This window comes from Coturnix japonica, chromosome 2 (genome assembly GCF_054131305.1).
Source record: "Coturnix japonica strain WE chromosome 2, WE-NBRP24, whole genome shotgun sequence".
Classification (NCBI taxonomy): domain Eukaryota; kingdom Metazoa; phylum Chordata; class Aves; order Galliformes; family Phasianidae; genus Coturnix; species Coturnix japonica.
This window is the reverse complement of record NC_140664.1, coordinates 89,475,558-89,496,736: the sequence shown is the minus strand read 5'-3', so window position 1 is coordinate 89,496,736 and position 21,179 is coordinate 89,475,558. Positions and strand designations below refer to the sequence as shown.

Below are 21,179 nucleotides of genomic sequence, written 5' to 3'. Positions count from 1 at the left end.
CCGCTTATACTTTGTGTGTGATGGAATCTAGTGTGAGCATGTGCAACCACGATGCCAGGTATGCAGGTCCTGGTACCAGACAGGTTGGAGGTGACTCCATCTTCAGAGCATAAGCAGTGGCTGGTGGAAAGTCAAGGCAGGCTAAGGTGGCAGCGGGATAACAGAGGCGACCTGGGTCCAGGGCATGGAGGTAGTATGGGATGGGGTGGATGCCAACACTGTGTGGACATCTGGGAGGTGGCCAAAGGCAGAGCGATGCCAGGTTTGGCCAGTGATTGACTAGTGTAATGTGCGTGAGGAAATGGAGAGGTATAGAGCTGTCGGCAGGAGAGCAAGCAGGAGGAAGAGCTGAAAACATGAGGATGGGGAGAGAGAACTGGTAGAAAAACCATTATCTTAAGTACAGTGAGGTACAGCAAAGGAGGAAGGCAGAATGAGAGCAAGGGAGGTGATACACTTCCAAACACACCGGGCTGAGGAGCTCAGCCCCGCGGTGCCATCGGGACGCGTCTGTGTGGCTTCGGGGAAAATACACAGAGGTTCCTCCCGATTCCCCTCGGTTCCTTTTATAGCGCTGGCCACTCGGCAGGAGGGAACACTCTGCTCGGGGAGCAGCTCGGGTTGCGCCGAGGTTCGCGATGCTCTGAGGGAAGCGGCCAACTTTGCTCTCGTAGGAGCTTTCTCTCGGTCCCGGACCGCTCGGAAGTGACACCCAAGGAGCGCGCACCGAGCGCAGCCGGCACAGCAGCCCGGAGCGCGGCTGGCAGCGGGTCGGTCGCGGCTCTGCACGGCACGGGGTCAGAGCTCCGGCAGCCCATCCTCGGGCCGCCGGGACAGGTCGGAGGGGGGAGGTTCAAGGCAGAGTCCCCGGCCAGCCCCACACTCGCAGATGCCCCGGGGCGTCCCTCCGGCTCCCGCAAAGGACTCTCCCGCGCTACCTGTGCGCGTGCTTTTGTTGGAGGCCCTCCGGCCCCGACCCCCAGCTCCTAAGGGCGCTGCGGCGGCTCAGCCGCCCGACCCCTGCCCTCGGCGGCGGCACCGCGGCGCGGGCCGGGGCTGCGGCTGCGTGCGGCGGGGGCGGGCGCGGGGCGGGGCGGGGCGGGGCGCCGGCGGGAGTCAGCTGGGCGCGGGGCGAGCGCGCGGCGGCGACGGGGCGCCGTTAGTAGAGGGAGCGGTGGCGGCAGCAGCGGAGCGGGTAGAAGTTTTTCCCCGCTGAGCCCTCCCGCAGCCCGGGGCCGCCTTAGGTAGGCTCGGAAGTCCCCGTGCGTGCTGGGTGTGTTTTTGGTTTAATGTTTTTAATTTTAATACATAATTTTTATTTTTTTTTGGTTGCTTTCTAAGATTTTTTTTTTCTTTTAAATTTTGTTGTAAGTTTTGCTTTCCGAAACGCGTGTTCTTGTGGGAGCCCCGGCGCCACGAAGACCACCCCCCTCCCCGCCGGAGCCGCTCACGACCCCCTTCCTCCGAGCCCCGGAACTCGGCGGGCCGCGGGCGGGCGGGTGCTGGCCGGCAGCCCTGCAGGTAAGGGCCGGGGGGAGCCGGGGGGCGGCGCCGGGGCCGCGGAGCGGCTTTGCCTGCTCTTCGGCGGTAGAGGCCGGGGGAGGAGGAGGAGGAGGGGAGCAGACTTCCTTTTCCTGGGGCCGCCGGCGCCCCTCGCCGAGCCCCGTGCCCGCGGGCAGCGGCCCGAGCCGGCTTCGGCGTGGGGCGGGCTGCGGACCTGTCCCGGTAACTCGTGGCCGCGCTGCCGGCGCACGGCGGCTGATGGGGGGGGGCCCTTGGAGCCTTCCGAGCACGCGGCTCTCCCCTCGCGTAACTGCGGGAGCGCCGCTGTGGCATCTCTGTAAGCGCAGTTTGCAGTTAATGGGTTTGGCAGGCGAACTCGTGCAGAATCCTCCTGCCCACTTGTGCTGCCGAAGTGCCAGCGCCCCCGCCCCCCTTTTTCCCTGCTCTCCTTTGAAGCCTCGCATAACTCCGTACTGCCAGCGGGACGGAAAGTGCTGATTCAGCAGCCTCGGAGCCCTGCTCCATCTGAAGTGGTGGTCTGCCCGACGCGTTCCTATTTGTCGAAGCGGGAACATGTGCCGCTGGTGTGTCAGAACGGCACTGATGGGGTTTTCTCAAACAGCCCCAAGAACGTGGCTTACTTTTCCTTAGGAAAGAGTGATTTCGGGGAGAGAAGGGGGTGAACAACCAGCATTGAAGCGGTGGGATGTGGGAAGCCAATACATTTGGATGGAGTGTGATGCCCCATAAAGGTGCCGAGCAGTTCCTTGCTTTAACAAAGACTTGGTGGGGCGTACGGCAGTGATGCCCTAATGCCTCCAGCTCGATCTATTCCTGCGTCCGGAGGCTCATTGTACTTAGAGCACCAGAAAAGGTATGGAGAAGGGCAGCGAGGCTAATCCTGGGATTAAATGGAGTGAGTTATGAGGGCAGGTTAAAAAACAAGAAGAAAAAAACACAAAACAAACATATGGAGATTAGAAAAACTGCGTGGAAAAGGGAAATGTGCTGGAAACTTGATGTGACGGCTCTGGCTGTGCTTCCCAGCCCTCCAGGCACTGGGAGGGTGCCGGGCTGGCAGCGTGCTGCTCTGTCCGAAGGGCTCACTTAACGGCACTGCACGAGAGCAGAGCTTTGCAGGAGCTCCTCTGGCTGGCTTTGCATGGTTACGTGCTGATACTGAGGGCTGGCTTTCTCTGAACCAGAACGCTTTAAAATTCTATGCAGCGCAGAGCAAACAATAAAGCCTAGAGAGCGGTGTTTGGTAGCCTTGTTCCAAGTGCTAAATGGACAGAGCGGTGGACCCTGTTGCTTCATACAGTGGTTGTTTTACCACGTTATGCTCTGATTTATTTTCTTTGCTTGGACTTTTATTTGTTCTTAAAGTAGGTCTTGTTTGCCCTGGCTACCTGTTAAAGATCTTGTGGTACTTCATGGCTTTCCTTGGTTTTGTTAATCAAAATATCCCCTCCCTTACTGCTGTGTGAGTTGGCTTTCATCCTTAGATATGTCCACACCTGGGTTTCAGTAATGTACTTCTATAAGTTTTTACTGTATAGTCCAAAAGTGCTGCCTAAATGCAAACGGATCTGTTTCGTAGTTCTGCTTAAGACTATACCGTGTGCTTTGTGAATAAAACATACATTTGCAACTATCTTGAGAGCACCTAAATGGCTCTGACTCTAGCAAGAACTGTCACAAAGGTTTTTGGAGATCCTTGGTTGTGTTCTCAGCAGCACTCTGGGTATAAATGGGCTAAAAGTATCTGGATCTCTTTGGCAAAGGGATTCTTCTGACGTGGGGAGTTCCCAGCTGGCAGAGGAAAGGCATAGCTGGGTCATGTGCCATTTCTGCCAGCAACAGGAGAGTATTGTGCTGGGAGCTTGTTTTCTGACAGTATTGAACTAGTAGATGGCCCTCTAGACAGCAAGGCATGGGCAGCTTATCCCTGCACACATGGCTGTGGAGTTGAGTGGACTCCTGCACAGTGTGGCATGGGATGGGACAGTGCTGTCACATCTCCCTGCTGTTGTATCCCTGTCTGTGCCATGGGCATAGAGGTTTACAGTGATGTGTGAAACAAGGACGGGTTTGTAGGGAGATCTCTTTCTTAAACCAAAGAGCTTTCTTGTGGGAGGTTGAGTGCGGGGGATTTGTTTTCAGAGGACTTGTTTTCAGAGGCAGAGTAGTGCTGGAAGCTTGGGAAGTGGGAGATGGATGGGTGCCTCTTTGATAACCAGTGGTGTGCATTTTTGGGATGCACATAAGTATTTGGTCAGGTACAAATTTCAGTGGTTACAGCAAACAGCGTATGGGGGAAAAACCTTGCCAGCTTCTGCATGATATACTGTGGAAGCCTGAGATTTGGGCTGATTTCAGGTAAAAACTGTTGGGGATGATAGTTCTGCTGTATTCCTGGGCCTTCTTATTCTAAATATCTATGTGAACTTTGTTAGTGGACAATGGAAGTGCTTTTCTTCATTTTAAGCCCAACATTCTGTGAGAGCTAAGACTGAGGAAGCCCACTTGTCTTTGGGTTTGTCTCGTGATTCTTTTCCTTTGTTGAACACATCATGAGCTCTGACAAAACTGTTCTTGTCAGCAGTGTCTGTAAAGGGTTCTTATATATTGAATGCACTGGTGAAGGTTCCTGGGGCTGTGTCCCTTGCATGTGCCCACCAAGCCTGCTGTTTTCTCAAATGGTAAAGGTAACTCCTGAGACCTCTGCTTCTGTCAGGCTCGCATGAAATTTGCCAAATGGCTTGTTTACAGGGCGATTGCATAAGCCTCCTACTGTAGGAAAGCAGGCTAAGAAGTAAGGATTGTTTTTCTTGGAATGGTGACCTGCTCCTGGACATGTCCAAAATGTAACAGTTGTGACTCTTTACCTGGGGAAATCTAGGCATGGAGATCTTTTTCCTGAAAGGAGAAACTGAAATCTCTTCAGGAATTATGAGGTTGACAGGCATTCCTTCTGTGAGTATTGAACCTTACTTATACTGCCTGCTGGTCAGGGGAGCTTTTAACAGCCTAAACCAGGCTGTGGCAAAGTAGTCTTGTTTGCCACCATTGTTCTCCCAAACCAGTGGCTATTATTACAAGTAATAATTGTTAAGTACACAGATGCTACATTACTACCTTTCTTTCTGTATACTTGCTGAAGTACACTTCTGGACTTGTCCTGTGCCACGTCTTTCCAGTTCTCATGCCATCTGTTGAACTGGATGATCTTCTTGGAGAACAGCTTTTCTACTAGCCCAGTATGACATCTATCTTGTGTTGTGGGTATGGGGAGGACTATCTAAAGGAGCCGGAATCCACTGTGGGTACAGTATAAAAAGAAATTGGTGATCAGGGCAATGCATCCCGTCTTCAAGCAGTCTTGAACTTTTCAGTGATTGAAGTAAGCAGAACAGCCTGACTTTGAGATCTGATTGGATATATCCTACAAAGCCCTTTGCTGTCATGCTTTTTTTTCCCTTTGGCACTGTTTTTTTCAGTGTATATTTGATGTTAGACAGACAGGTGGTGCCTTTTTCATAGAAGTGCATTCATTTGGAACTGGTGGTGGTTGTAGTTTGTAGCAGCTTTTGGACTCATGATGCATGTATTGCCTAAAAACTCATTCCCCTTTTTGCTTTTCTGGGATGGATCAGTTCACAAAGCCCACATATATGCAGCTCTTAGGATGGAAGTTACAAATTCAACCCTGAATTTAGAGTAGTGTCCGTGTGAACTGTTCTCTTTCCTGTTCTCTGTAAAAGTCTTGTTGCAGTGCCTGACCACCTCTGGTTAAGAACTTGTTTCTGACACCTAACCTTCTTCTTTTTCCTTGGGCCCTGTTGCAGTCACTGGAGAGCTGCTCCCTGTGTGGAGCTGCAGGCTGCCATGAGGCCACCCCTCGGCTCCTCTGCTTTGGGCTGAGCAAACCCAGAGCACTCCGCTGCACCTCTATACCTCTATATACCTCTAGATACCTCACCAACTTTGTAACTCTTCATTGGATACTCTCTAATAGTTTTGTATCCTTCTTTCATTGTGACACCCAAACTTTTATGCAGTGGTGGAAGTGAGGCCACGCAGTGCAGAGCAGAGGACACAGTCCCTCACCTTGCCCATGGACTGTGCTGGGTTTGGTGCACCTCAGGGTATGGTTGGCCCTTTGGGCTGCCAGGGCAATTTGCTGACACAACTTACCATCAGAGTTTCAGTGAGATCTTATTGTAGCCTTTCAGTACTTTAAGAAAGCTTACACGACGGTCCCTCCCCATCTGTGAGGGTGGCGGGACAGAGGAACAGGATGCCTGGAAATGTCATGGATGCGTCATCTCTGGAAGTGCCTAAGATCATATTGGGTGGGGGCTTTGAGCATCCTGATCTGTTGGAGTGTCTTTGCTGGTGGTAAGGGACTTGGACTAGCTGATCTTTAAAGATCCTTTCCAACCCAATCCTTTCTACTGTTCTATGTCTTCAACTGGTGAAGAGCCACTGACATCAATGAGTCTGAGAACTTGTTAGAAGACATTCTTACTAAAGTGAGTCACTCTCTGTTAGGAGAAAAGGGAGGCTGTGTGGCTCCTTCAGGTTTTTTTTCAAGTAAAGGACTCACAATGGAAAGATGAACTGTAGTGAAGAGGTAGGATGAATCGCAGGAGTTTTTCAAAACTCAGTGTTAGTGCTCTGTTATAAGCCAAGAGAACTTTTGAAGTAACTTTGCATTGCAGTGTTACCCATGCCGAGATGCAAGTTTCTTATTTTCTCTGCTGGAGGGGGGAGCTTTCTCAAACTTAAAATAATATGAAGGCTCTTTCTAGCCCCTCTTGAACCCTATTATACTTAACTAATTTTCCTGAACTGTTGAGGTTAGAAAGGACCTTTTGTGATATCTCGTCTGACTCTGCTGCTCAAGCAGGGTCCAGTAGAATCAAGTTGCCTGGAACTGTGTTTAGTTAGATTTTTCATAGCTCCACAGGTGGGGGGGGGGGGAAGGGCGGGGCGGGCAGCTTGTTCCAATGTTTGATTGCCCTCATTGTAAAGAACTGTTTCCTTGTGTTGAGGTGAAAACAACTTACGATGAAATCTATTCCCTCTTGTCCTGTCAGTGGCCACTGCTGAGAAGAGTGTAGCTTTCTCTTCTGGTCCTCTGTTAGGTATTTATATGCATTGGTAAGACCCACCCTGAGCCTCCTCTTCTCCAGGCTGAATAGTACCAGGTCTTTTCTGCCTTTCTTCACATGAAGATGCTTGAGTATGTCCTTTGTCTGTCTTGTGCTGGATACAGATCTGGTTTCCCTAGTACTCTAGATGTGGCCTTACCAGGGTAGAGTAGTAGAGAAGCATCACATCTTTCAACACTCTGGAAAGCATCAAGTCAAAGACTAAATAAAACCTCAACTCAGTGTAATAATGTAAATTAGTGTGAGAGACTTCTCCCTTTCCAAAGCCTTTTGGAATCTTTAAGTTGTTTTAGGCAAGTCATTACATCCTCAGTGCTTTGGGACTGCATTGATACTTGTGGTCCTTAAATACAGAGGTGATGAATGCCTTAGACAAGTTTACAGGGGACACTTTGACCATCTGTTCTGTTCTTGTGGACTGATATTATAGAGTATCTAAGAAAGAAAAGCAGTGTCCTATTTCTGTTGTATTCTTTTGCTGGGCTCCAGTGGAAGACTGTGAGAGATTTTCCCATTATCTAACCCTCCTGCTGCTAAGCTGTTGTCTGTAGGCCAACAGCAGTAAGTAGAGCAGTTATGTTGATCTTAATGCCCAACAGTTGTGTTAATGATTAGATTATTAACTATTGGACAGTTGCTGAAAATAATGCAGATATGTTCAAACAATCTCTTTCTTAGTGAATTGGCTGCAGCTTTTCTAGAGGCCAAAGCCAATGAACATGGGCAAATTCCAAAAAGGCAGTTTTACGCAGGCAGGTCATGATGATTGGAGTAATTGTAAGCACATGTTTGGTTAAGCCACTAGCAAACCAGCCTCTAATTCTTCCTAGCCTTGACCAATGCCAGCTTCTATTAGGTCTCAACAGGACAAAAATAGGAAATGACTTTCCTGGCAGGCAAACCATAGAGGAAATACCATACCATCCAGTTTGAATAAACTTACAGTGGAGTGGGAAGGAGCTCTTCTGCTGAGAGGCAGTAGGGATTTCTGCATTAGTTCAGAGTGTAGTTCTTGTCTTCCTTCAGACTTACTGCTGCAGAGTTTATGTCAATAGATAAATTGGAGCAAACAAGTGGTTGCTATGAAGCAGAGCCTGTGGATGCTGAAGGCTGCAGATAAATAAATCTGGATAGTACTTCATGACGCTAGTATTGTTCTTCTATAATGTATCCCTGATGAGAAAATCAATAGTCAGGAAGAATCTCTTAAGTTTGTAAAATTGTTGTGGTGGAGATGAAGACTTGATGAAGGCTCGAGGACTTCTTTTGATGCCTGGGATCTAAATTTTATGTTTCTGATGACTTACGACAAGACTGCGGCCTCATAGTCAGTTCTTGTTGGTCTGCATCACAGAGTGAGTTTTCAGAAGCTCTTTTCTTCCTTTGATTAGCTTCATTCTAAGCCATCTTCAGATGATAGTGTAAGTTCTGAAACGATGGGGAAGGGAATCCCTGTCATGTTAACGGAATCTGTTTCACACTGAGGATATTTCTGTTATGTTTAACATATTCAACACTTTAAACATATTCTTGACCAGGGGATTGTCACTGTTCTATATACCCTGTGTGCTTCATATGTTCATAGACTGCTTCAGATCTCAGAACTAACTGGCAAAATTAGTTCTGAAAAGGAGTAAGTAAATCTTACTCTGTTTGTGCTTTAACTTCAGGGAGCCTGGAAAGCTGAACATTCAGAAGCTTGTGATATTTTAGTATTGTGCCAAAGTCTTTCTTAAAGACTTGTTCGCCCTTCTGTCTCAAATGTATTAAAGTCCATTTAGGAGAACGTTAAGGGAGGAATATGTATTACAAGGCCATTGATTCTTCCCAAATTAATGTCTTGTGGGTGATCGTTCTTCATTCTAATAGCTGCTTGTGCTGACATCACCCAAGATGTCAGGGGATTATGTCAGAATTCAAGCCTTGATATTTTACAGAACAATGGCTCAAGTGCCAGCAAACGCTTTCTTGGTGGGTCAGGTTGCTTTGTTTTTTTTCTTGCCTCATTTCAACTGTTATGTTCAGGTTGCTGTGTTTGGTCACAGTGAGGAGTGTAGTAAACAGCTTTCAAGAGAAAAGCATCTGTGCAGTGTAATTCTGAAGGCAGACTACTGCTCACCATTAATTTTTACCCTAGAGGCAGATTCACTACCAGTATCTATACTCTAGGCACAAATTTATGTGTTTGTAACAATTTATGAAAGAACTCACCAACTTTAAGTCTGTGTTGTTGGTCTTTTTTTCCATTGGGTAAAGTGTTTTATCTCATGGATTCTGGACTCCAAAAAGTTGAGATGGAAATGTTAGTTTTTGTTGTCTTTATTTATTTTTTTTCCCCCTCCTTGCTGCTAGAATTGTAGCTTCATTTCTTGTTTTTAAGTGATAATTCTTAGTGAAGGCTCTTTAAGGAGGGAGCGATCAAAATAGCTCATTACTATGCTCTAAGACTGATCAAAATATAATGTCACAGATTATATTTGATTTCCATAAGCTGATGGCTTTTGAAATTCTTAACTGGTAGGATATTTTCGCATTACCCGCAGCCATGACATTTAACATCTGAAAGGCTTCGGAGGAGGCATTGGCTTTCTTTTCAAAAAGACTTTGGGGGAATTGAAGAAGGAGGCTATGAGATGAGCTGTAGGAGTGCAGTGTGTGCAGGGCTTTCTTACTTTAATTTCGTATGCGTTTTCTGTTCTAGTGCTGACGCTGAAAAGGTCAGGAAAAATCTCTCTGGAGTTCCTTGCTAGCGAGGGGGATTATGTTGTTAACACATGGAGAGTCAGAGGAGCACTGTGAAAGGATGTTTCAGCTGATGCTGTGAATGGCGGACTGAATTTAGGTGTATGGTAACACTTGGTTGAACTGCAGTCAGGTAACCTTCTCCTCACCTCTCCTTTGGAAAACAGTCCTAACGGTAGTGTCGTACGTAAAGAATGACAAGATGTTTTGCTAGTCTTAGCCAGTTTTGGTAAGTATGTGATTTGTGTGGTCCAACTCTTCTCAGCAGTAGAGAAAGGTTTTGTGGGTGATGTTGAGAAAGCACATTGAAGGAAGAGTTCTGTGCTACAATCATCCTACTTTAAGTTTGCTGATACTCTTAGAATTACCCAGGTTGGAAAAGACCTTGAAGATCATCAAGTCCAACTGCAGCCTAACCAGTACCCTAACTCTAAAAACTCTCCACTAAATCATATCCCTGAGTACCACATCCAAACGGCTCTTAAACACATCCAGGGATGGCGATTCAACCACCTCCCTGGGGAGCCTATTCCAGTACTTAACTACCTTTTCTGTAAGGTAGTTAAGGTTTGTAAGGTTTGCCCTGGCACAAGTTTAGGTTGGATATTAGTCTTCTCTGACAACTTCTTGTTCTCTTAATGTCTAATGGTCCATCACTTCCTTGCAATATTTGCTCCCCAAGTCATTTGAAATTTGGACAAGCCAAGGTGATGCTTCTATAGATCCTGTGAGTAACTCATCAGGTCAATTCGGCAGCTCTTAGTACAGTGTCAGGGAGTCATCAAGCATATAGCCAGGAGCGACACAAGTCACTTTTATTCTTTTTTTTTCTAGTGCTGAAATAATGATTTCTGTTATGAAAAGTCTGCAGATGTGAAAAGATTGAAGCTTTTTTTTCTTTCTCTTTTTTGTGGAAAAGAGGCAAAAGGTGTGAGTGATGCAAATTGCTCGCTGCTGCTGAAAGATGATGTGGTTTTGCCAGAATGTCTCTTATCTTGTGCTATCTCGCTCATTCGCTATATGTGCTCACTGCTGGCTGTAACTAGGCATAGAGCTGCTCTGCATGCTTGTTTTCTCTTGAATTGATTTCCTTCTGGATTAGAAAATGGGATCAGCTCTGGGAAACACGCAGTGGGGCAGCCAAAGAGACATGCCCTTGCAGGAAAAGAAAGGGGAAGATATGGCAAAGAGAAGAATGGATCTTGTTTTCTTTAAGTGATAGCAAACTGCTGGGCCAACTCAGCTAGGGAAGCCTGCTGGTTTTCTCAGGAAGCCCCCAGTAGAAGTTTTTATTCCTACAAATTTCCAAACAGGTGTTATAGAGCTGTGCAAGCAAACAAGCTGCTGACTAGATCTGGCTTGGCACAGCATTTCCAATGGCTGTCTGAATTTGCAAGGGTCATCTGTGGAAGGGAATTGATATTTATTTGCTTTTTACAGTGTGTGTATGGATTTGGAGATAATCATAGAATTACCCAGGTTGGAAAAGACCTTGAAGATCATCAAGTCCAACTGCAGCCTAACCACAGTACCCAACTCTGACAAAGTTCATCTTATGTGCCCAATCTGCACACTACCCTGAAACGTGAACCTGAGTGATGGTGTCTCAGTTTCAGTCTTTTAGATGCACGTTGTTTGGCTGTTTTCTTAAAATGAATGCAGAATGTGTCAGTGTGAGGTGTGGATTTTTTGATTGTGCAACTGTAATACAAGTGTTTCTGTAGCTCTGTACGTTTGAAGAGCGCATATAATACATCTGCAGTTTCAGGTGATTATGCAAGTAGTGTGTAGCTGTATCTTACGATACAATTGCCATGAGCCATAAGCACTAAGGAAGTAACTGGTAATAAATCCATCATTATTCATGTTACAAGAAATACTGAGTGTAATAGCTGTTCGTACTTACCTCAGTGCTATGGGGGAAAACGGAGATTGGATTCACTTGCTTGTTATGATAAAGCGTGCTTGTTCCAGGCCAGCCATGGGTCAGAATTATTTTTCCTGGAATATCTTTGCTTTTATTTGAAGGGGGAGGTGTGGGGGGGGTCTCACAGTCCCAAGATTTCTGCTCAGCTCTGGAAAGGGATCTCTACAGCAGAAGTCAAAAAAAAGGCATTAGGGATGACTGCTGATGTCTGCTAGGAAATGATATATTGGTTTCTGTTGGGCAGGTCTCACTCAAACTCCTATGAATCTTGAGGGGCTGCATTTGATAGAGCTGCAAATTTCTCAGCCTTGCTGAACCTTCTATTCTTTAACCTGAGATGGGGAGTGGGGAAGCAAAGGAAGAGCAAAATAAGATGCTGCTTTAGTAATTTCAGTTACTATTCTTGCCTGTGGTTGAAAATGAAGAATTGTCTGGTTACCTTGGAAATGTAGACTCATTTTTGGTGTGGGGCAACAGATCACGGCTTTACTTGTTTTTACTGGCCAGAGGCTTGTGAAAAGCTGGAATTTGGATTCTTACGTTCTTGATTGCACAGTAGTGGATGCTGTTTCTCTTCAGAAACATTCACCCTTAGCATTTTTCTGTAGTTCTAATGCTAAAAATGAGTTACATGACTAGCTCAGACTTTCTGGCTAGGTACCAACTCTATAGCATGTGAACTTTCAAATGCTCTGAGGAAGAGATCTATCCTGGGCCTTCCTTACAGGGGTCTGCCTTGGTCTGAAATGATGTTCTGTCCTTTTTGAAAAATCATTTGGAGAATGAAAAAAATATATATTATAATCTCACTGACCCATCTTTTGAGTGCTCTGTACTATAGCTTACCAGCTACTGAATGGAGGTCAAATTTATAAGTCATATTTGCTATAAATGCTTCAGTCCCCTTGTATAGCAGTATTCCAATTTGGGGCTATCGGTGAAAGAAGTAATGAATGACAGAAGTAATGTTATGGGTGTGCTAACATGGTTGCATAGTTCAGCCAGGCTTCTTCCTCTTCTCAGCAGAGATCTAGCCGACTTGTCTGCTTGACTTCAGCCATGTCACATCTATAATGGCTTTGGCAGTGATTCAGGGAGGAGTTGCCCAGACAGAAGCATCCATGGGGACTTTTTTTTCTTTCAACTGTGGGTTGTCTAAAGTCAGTGTTTGAGTACAAATCTATGTTCAAGCTGTGTGGTCAGACTGAATTTTTGCCTAAACGTATGTTTGAGCCATAAATCACTGTGCTATGTGGGCTTTCATCCAGTAGCTGTTCTTCACCTCTTCTTACAAGTGTGCAGGCATCCTCTATTTCTGAGTCTTAATTGTCTGAACCCAAACAAAGAAATGTGTACTTTGACTAAGGAGCTTTCAAACTTTTTAAAATCCTAGTTTGCTGCAGGTACAGAATAGGGGTTCCCAAATGGTTCCTTCTGGTCCCCCTCCTGTCCTTCAGCCAAGGCCATCTCCATGCAGTTCTTCAGCAATACCTCCAGTCCTGCACTGAGCAGCTATTTGGCTGTGCTGTCCTCTCCCCTGCTATCCAAATATCCCCTTTCTCTCTTGAGGTGTAGGGTTGGGAGGAATATGTGCATCTCTGCATCAGGTGAGCTGGTAGAAGTCCCCAGTGATGACTAACTGCTGCAAGCTGGGGTTGGTGGTAAGCAACAGTGTTGTGGAGGAAGTACTTAAGAGTTGGCTTCTAAGAAGAAATGCGTTAAAGATTAATAATCTTTCCTTACTAGTCTCTCCCAAAGGTGAAATGGAGCTAATCACTGGTAGTTGTCACTGAATCAAGGCAAGTTCAAGCTGTCTAGAGAAGGCTAGAGGTGTGCTTTAAAATAAATGATCATCATCGGCATATCTTCCATGGAAATTTATTGGATTAGTAAGCGGAGTATGTATTCCACTAGTATTATGCTCTCTAGTAGGAAGCGGGCCTATCTCTTTCACAGTTACCAGTTACTTAAACAGTATGCATCCTCCACTCATGGAATGTTATCATTGAAACTGTTGGGATCTCCTATGGGAGCCTTTCAGTAATGTCATGTGCACATTGCACATGTGTTGTTGATATCATTGGACGTGGTTTTAAGTAAGGCCAGGGTTTCTTTGGGTTCTGTGATACCTTGGAAGCTTGTTAGTCCTGCAACTATATGTGAAGTATGAGGGGTTTGGAGGAGAAAGCTTCAGTTTCTTCCTCCCACTGTCTTCTGGGATCCTTATAAAAGTATTGATGTAACCAGGTAACTTATTCCACCTGGTACCATTGCAGCATAAAATAATACTACTGGAATACCAAATTTTCAGTGCAAACAAGCATCAACTAAAAATATTTATTTATTTTCCTTTACAATGGTTCTTGCTGTAAAAGAAAAAGTGCTACTCTAGTCTGCTTTTGAGGATTTGGTTTTCTTTTTTCTAAGTGACCTCTCTGGTCATGGTCATATCAGTGGACATGAAGGAAGGCAGTATTGATGTAGCTTTGAACTTGTTAATTGTCTTGACTTTTCTAGTGCACTCATTTCTCAGCAGTGTGAGAGAAGAAGGAATCAGATTGTTTCCTGGGGCTATGTAGGTAGTTCTAGTGTGATGAAAGCAGGCTTCTGTCCTATCCTTCAGGCAAAGAGGGTGTGGAAGATGTGAGCTGGTATGGGGAACCGTCTTGGCTTATGGGGTGGCCAGGTTGTGGCTCTGACAGTGCTGAAAACTCATCTCTTCAGAATGAAAGTACCACTTTTTAGAGCCCCTCTTGAGCCTCTGTTTCTAGGGGCAGTATTTTGCTTGTGTGATCACTACACTGCTCTGTATTGGCTTTTACATCCCAGTTTATGGAAATTAAATTTTGTGAGATGATTGCCTTTTCAAATGTGGAGGAAGTGTTAGAAAGAAGGGGGGGGGAAAAAAGCTGGAGAGAACTGAATATTTATACCGCAGTGTGTGATAAACATCCCACGTGGGATACAGGTAGCTATTGCACATCTAAAATTTGGCCTGACTTCAGTGTTACTCTAAACCACAATTGTCATTTTAGAATAGTTGTTTATTTGCCATGTCCTGTGGTCTGGTGGCAACTGGGACAGCCAAGAATCTCAGAGTTTACCACACAGTGAGGTGGCTAAGCAAAAATGCTTCTGGCTTGAATGCAAATAATGGTACCTCTAAATGCTATGAAATGGGTAATGATTGCTCAGCTATCTTGACTTAAAATGTCTGCACCTATTTTTATTTATTTATTTATTTGTTTGTTTGTTTGTTTATTTATTTTCCCTCCAGCTTTTTCATTCCTTAGGAAGGACTGGTAATTTGCCTTTGTGGACTGTCAGCTAGTACTCCAATATCCCAGTATCTGCAGTTGTGAAGATGCAAAGCAGGGAGTAGAAAGTCATTCCTGATAGTGAGGGAAGGGCACCACTGCTAATCTGGTAAATCCACAGCGGGCCCCTCCCATGCATAGAAACCTGATCTTAACTCACAGATTCTCCTTGATGTTGCTGTGATATTTACATAAATTCCTATTTCTTAGAACAAGAAATGGTTAGGTCTAGTCAGTGGATTTAAGAAAAACTGCATGAAACAGCCTTATAAATATTTCTCTCTGAATCAACATGTTGCTCTGGTATACTTACAAAAAGATGGCAGATAACTATTTTTTTTGTCACTGTATTTTATAAAGCAGATGCAATCCAAAAGCCACCCTTAAGCCTCTGTGGCTTCCTTAAATATCTTCCAGTTGCATGGCTAAAGTCTAAGCTCAGTGTTGTACCCAGGGGCGGAGGATTTGTGAGATTTGTAAAATGCACGTCCCAGGCTACTTCAGTTGATGTAAGTGGTGGAAGCCAAACTGCGGTGTGTGTGGGGGGTGAGCTGGGGAGAGAAAATCAGCAGAGTAAGATGAAAAATGTTTGCATCTATGTCTAATCAGAGTTGTTTGGTGGTGGTTTTTTTTTTCCCCCTTTAAATATTCCCCAGGGTTTTACACAGAACAAATGTAGATGTGGTTTAGTGTCTGCTGATGGGTACATCTCAGTACTCACAATTTATGAACTAAAAATACTTAAGGGATTTAGGTATGTGTTTTTTCTTCTTTTAATAACTTTTGAACTCCTTTGGTACCTCGTAAATGTTGATGGCAAGCTACAGAGTGATAGAGTTGTATTTTACTGAAGTAACTTCACTTAATTGTGCTGGAGCAACCGTATGTAGATGATTCTCTTCCACGCTCCTTTGGAAGAACTTTCACCACTCTTTGTACCTGTCAAAAACCTGACAGGCAGTGAAACCTTATGATTTTGATCAGTGGCTCATAGGCTGTGGCTAAGCACATAAAAATATTCGGGATGGTGGACTCAACGTGGTCTTTCTGCTCCTTGTCCTCCAGGAAAATTCTCTGTGCACTGCTCTCTGCAGGGCATTGGCCACGTGTTTCTTTATAGTTAATTTCTGGTTCTTTTATAGTGCTGGGGCATAAATTGGGTCCTTGTATCAAGAGGTAAGTACATTGGTTAGATGGGTTTTTAAAAAGATATTTTAGCACAGTTTGTAACAGATTATCTTTCTCTGCAAGTATTTCAGCTCAGAAAGTTACAGCCTGCATGCGCCTCATTAACCTCATTGCATCACATTTGTTTTAGGCTTTATTTCTCTTGCAGCCAGTCCTAGATCTGGAGAGTTTAGAGAGGCCAACTGGTCAATGAAGAGCTGAGGGATATAAAGTAGTTACTTTTTTTTTTGGGTCAGAAGTTTAGTGACGTTGGTGGGGAGACTCCATGTACTCTCCAGTCAGTCTGTTTGTTGACTCATTGTTTTTTTTCCTTTTAGCAGTTTTGATTTGGTATTTTTCTTTCCTCTTTCTTCAGTGCCCTCACACCACACCCTCCCTGCCACTCCACCCAGTGATGTTTTCCTAAATCTTCTTTGTTGATTTTTAAACTTATGTTTCTTGTTCAGAATGTTGTGGGCATGGAGAACTCTTTCTTTGCAGCAGGCTTATATATATGAAGGATATCATCGTGACCCTTACTTTCTCTTTGGCTAAACTCCAGTTCATTCTGTTTTTTATTCCAGTTCTTTATTTTTTTTTTTCTTTCCCTCCCAGATGTCATGTTTTTCTAATTCTGTGATGTTCCTATTGCTTTCGCTTGGATTCTTTCCAATTGATCTTTTCTGAAATTTGCTGAAAACTGGATACAGCATCGTGCTGGAAGCTTTATCAGCTATGAGTAGAACAGAACCGCTACTTCTTGATTCTCACATATGTTCCCTGTACACTCTTATATGGTATTTTGCTTTTTTCTTAACAGAGATTTTTCTAGTTTGTAAAATTTACTTTCAATTCAGTCTTCCAGCAAGCTGATAGGCTTGTCTAAGTTAGCAGCTTCCCTAGGTTTTACAGGTCATTTTTTCCTTCATTACCTGAAGAATCTCTATGAGAATAGTATTGGAGATCTTCAAGTAGATCTCTGCAGCAGTTATTTGGTCTATCATGTTATTTTGTTAAAGACTTTCCAGTTTTTTTGACTGCAAGCAAATACGTTCAGTTGCCTATCGTACCGTAAGATGGTTGTTTTCATTGTCTGCTGCAGGACAGTGCTTACTTTTTTTTTAATTATTTTTTTTTAATTTTTTTATTTATTTTATTTTATTTTATTTTATTTTATTTTTTTTTACAGTGCTTTCAGGATTCTGTATTCACTGCTACTGTGTTTTCCTGGAGTTAGAAGTTGAGTTTGACTGACCTGGATTATTCGTAAATGATCAGTTTTTGTTTATTCTGATCTCTTATTTTCTTCTCAGTGCTAACAGATTTAACAACAGTTCACGTGTAAATAAGAAACAATTATCATTCTTTAGGTTTTGTTCCCACTCCTTTCCCCTCTTGCTTCTTTACAATATTGCTGCTTGCTCTTTTCCAGCCTCTGTTACTTCATCTGCTCTCTATGGATTCTGAAAAAATGATTACTAATGGCTTGAATTTTTAACAGAAGCTCTAACTGACGAGTATTTTCGTGACTCAGCTTAATCAAAACCAGATAATTTGGGATAATGTTTTCACCTTAGTGGTGTCTGGTCTGTGCTGTTTTTGTATTACGCTTCTTTTTTTTTTACCAGTATTAGTTTTCTGTTTGTTTGTTTTGGCCATCTTGTTACCTGCAGCTTTTTCTGAGAAAGTGAGTGTACTGACCTTTTCCTTGATCACTGTTTTATTGCTGTAGAATTACAGAATGAGGTTTTTTATTTAATTACTTGTTGTATCTTGATTTCACCTCCACTTATTGTAAAAATTGCAGTAATCGTCTTCAGGCTCTTTTCCTTTTCAGTGCTGTGTTACAATGCAGGTGAAGGGACAATGCATGGCATGTAGCTCATGAGGAAGAAGAAACAACTGTTACTTGTTTTTGGTTATATGTAGGTAGTATTAAAACTTAAACATACTGGATTTGAGGATTAACTGGAAGCCAATTAAACTGGAGATCAGAGAGAGAATGGTAGAAAGATGTCTTAAAATACAAAAGCAAATTCCTTCCCTTTTAAATGGTTAATGAGCGAATGCCTGAAGGTTGAATCTTCATGTTAGCTAGTTTGGTTGAATTTGGGTTTGAGAACATTATTTAGTTGGTGTTCCAGTCAGCTCAGTTATAAGCTCTATGAGGTTTTGTGTGGTACTTCTGCTGCTGAGACTATAATTGTTTAAAAAGCACTTAACTATATCAATATGCTCCCATATGACTAGATAACAAGATAGAGTTTTGGTCACGTGTCATAACCAGATCTAGAAACATGTTGGGTAAGGGGATGCTTACGGAATGAAAACAACGAACAATGATAAAACTGTTCACAAAACTGTTCCTTCTGAAAAGGAACATACAGTTTCAAGAACAGATGGTCTAGTAGTAATAGACACTAACAAATTTTTGTTGGCTGGCAATCTCCTTTCAGGTTAGAATCTTCTCTCGAAAGCTATTCCAGGGAGTTGACTTCCTTTCTCCAGAACGTATAATAAAAGGGCAGAATAAATTCTTTTTGGAAAGCTGTTCTTCCTTGTCTAACAAAAAATGTGTTCACGAAGACAATGCAAGGTAAGAGGAAGTATCTTGGGAGTAGGCAGGCCTCATTAGAACAGTTGGATGATGCTTCTGATCCTGTTCTAGTTTTCATACTTCGGAATTGGTGTGTTGCTGGTCAGTGGTCACCCTTCTGATGGAAGGTGGAAAGGCTGACTTGGAAATGCTCAAGTCTTGCTTTGATCTTCTCTTGTTTCTTTTGCAGAAGCGTGTTGTTTGTCAGACATGGCTTACATAATCCTTCTGTGTGTGAACATGTTTAACACAGGCCTTCTAGTTTAAATTTATCAGTGTGTGTGTACAGCATGGAAGGGATCAGGAGAGGGGTGAGTTACAGGGTACAGTTAGTTTCTCTTTTCTAGTGGCTCAGGAACTTGTGAGATCTGTGGTAAGGAAAGCTGAAGTGAAATACTCCCATTCTCTTCTTCTACCTATGCCGTATCCTGTAAGATCAAGTTGACTGTCTTTTCTTTAACTGATCGGTGCTATAGAACTCTCCACCACTGCCACCCTGCCCTGTGCTCTCTTCTTGCTGTGTTGATTCCCATGTCACACAGTAGCTGGTAGAGAGGCTTTAAATGCAGCATTAGTGAATATGCCTGTGCCCTTTTTGGCCTGCTGTTAGCATTTAAAGTCTTTAAAGTCTCCCACTAAAGACAACAAAAAAGAACAAAAATTGGCCTAGATATGTGGCATGTGTGTTCTTGTTTAATATTGGAATTTCTGGTATGGCCAGGGACACATGCCAGCTTTTGCAGTACAGGCCACGGTTCAGATACTTAAGTACTGTACTAAAAATAACAGGACTATTTTAGACTGGGACCCAATTAGGGAGAGAATAACTTGTTGCTCTGCAATCAGTAATCTAAAGTAGTAGGCAGAGTTCAACATGAAAGTAAGCCCTACTGTCTTGCTTGCGAAGCTGCCAGTTCTGACCTTGCTTCCTGATGGTGTCTGGAAAGGTATCTGAGAAACATTTAAAAATAAAAAGAAAAATCTTCCTCTTAAGAGAGACTGTGTACTTTGATTCAGATTTTGATATTGCAGTGTTTAATAGCATTATGGCTCCTAATCCTGCAGCAGTCTCTTGGGAAATTCCTAGAAGGCCGAGTGTGGGAGGTGATGGCGGCTGCACCGTGCCCTCTCACCACAGATAGCAGGCTGTGTCCTTCCCCATGAGTGGAGTGCTGAGGTGAGCTGAGGAGCAGAGGCTTATCCAAAGAATGCATCCTTCCCTGATTTGCCTACAAGAGATAAAGGAAACAGAGTGTGGTTACCCAAACCTACTGCTACTGCTTTTTTTCCCCTATCAAAATATTCCCCGGTCAAAAATTAAAGTGAAAATAATTTGCAACTTTAAGCATTTGAAACAAAGCATGATTTTCCACTTCATCACTTCCTTCCTGATGGCTTTACCTCTGATGACACTGCTTACTGCCACCGTCTCTTAGATCACTCGGATGTCAGTGAGGCAAGCTAGTGGAATCTGAATTTCTCTGAGGATGGGGTGATGGTATGTGAGTGCTCTGGTGCTTTGAAGCCATTGGTACCAGTTGTCTCTCCTTGTCAGAATGTGGCTGTGGATGAGGGAGTGCTTCATGTAGCCTTATGCAAATACCACGTTGGACAGAATCGTGACGATGCTTGAGATGAAAGCTGAATGCACCTAAAAGGTATTTCTGTAGATATCTTTCTAGCATGTTATTTTGGGAACATGAAAAAGCCAGAATCTTTTGGTGCTGTAACTCTCATGCTATTTTGGATTTGTTTTTCATCTCATTCAAAATAAAAGCTGATGAAAGAGGAGCTTGAGGCCTTGTTCAATTGCTGACTCTTAATGGCTTTCAGTACAGTGTTGAACTTGTGATTTCAGGTGGAGTTCATTCTGGTGTGCAAAGTTTCATCTTCTTTTAAATTCTATGTTTGGATTTGCTCTTATTCTGTCCTGATGCGGAAAGGAAGAGTCTTATTAGATGCCCAACATGAAAATCACACCTTTTGTAATCCATGCTGAGATGTACCACATCCTGGGTGCAGGAAACTCTTATAGAATTGTGGGACAGACACTGGTGAAGGAGTTTGTGTTTTGTGTTGTATGGAGCTAGTGTTTAGGCGTGTGCTTGTCAACTTGCAAGCTATATGTATTCTACCTTCTGCATACTGCAGCACTCAGCAGGACTTGCTGTTAAAAGTGAATGCTATTTGGAAGATGCCTAGCAACTGCAGTTTTTAGGTCTGTGCCAAATTGTTGAAGGTACAAATCTGTTAACTTGGTGCGTTACCTTCTGGAGGATGCAGTGTGGTGGTGCTGAGGCTGTGCTTCTTGGTCTCCCAGGTGTCCCTCCAGTTCTCCTTCACCATCACCGTAAAGTTTGTGTCTGGCTCCCACCATTCACAGCAGGAATATTAACTTTAAAAAGGTCTAATGCTGTCAATTTGCCTTGTTACTCACAACCTGTGGAAGTGCTATGTTAATGTGTTTAGTGGAGAGGTAAGTAGCTCTCTATTCTGTAGCCTATAGGGGAGGACATGACCTTGAGCAGAGGGATGCTGGGGCTGGCAGCTGAAGATAGTGATGTCTTGAATTGCAAAGCCTGTGGCTTAGGAACCTGCCTTCTGCTGCTGTCTGTGCTCAGGGCCTGTTTGGTGGCCTCAAAATCCTTTTTGGCTGTCTTGGTTTCTCTCTTTGAAAACTGAATTGTTACAGGGCTCCTTTTCTAAAGGAGGGAAAAGGAACTTTTGACAAGCTGTTTCTAGTACTCAGC

General features: G+C 43.9%; 1 protein-coding gene across 15 annotated transcripts in view; it reads left to right on the top strand.

Moving 5' to 3' along the window:
- Positions 1–1,144: 1,144 nt before the first annotated feature.
- GRB10 (growth factor receptor bound protein 10) overlaps positions 1,145–21,179 on the top strand; it is a 134,526-nt gene continuing 114,491 nt past the window's right edge. For 6 of the 15 annotated variants that reach the window (XR_014942862.1, XR_014942861.1, XM_085537989.1 and 3 more), the window contains exon 1: positions 1,145–1,521. The gene's annotated coding sequence lies outside the window, so the exon portion shown is untranslated. Of the gene's footprint in view, positions 1,522–2,224; positions 2,378–21,179 lie in introns of those variants that run through there. The other 9 variants (XM_085537996.1, XM_085537994.1, XM_085537990.1 and 6 more) reach the window with 4 other exon arrangements.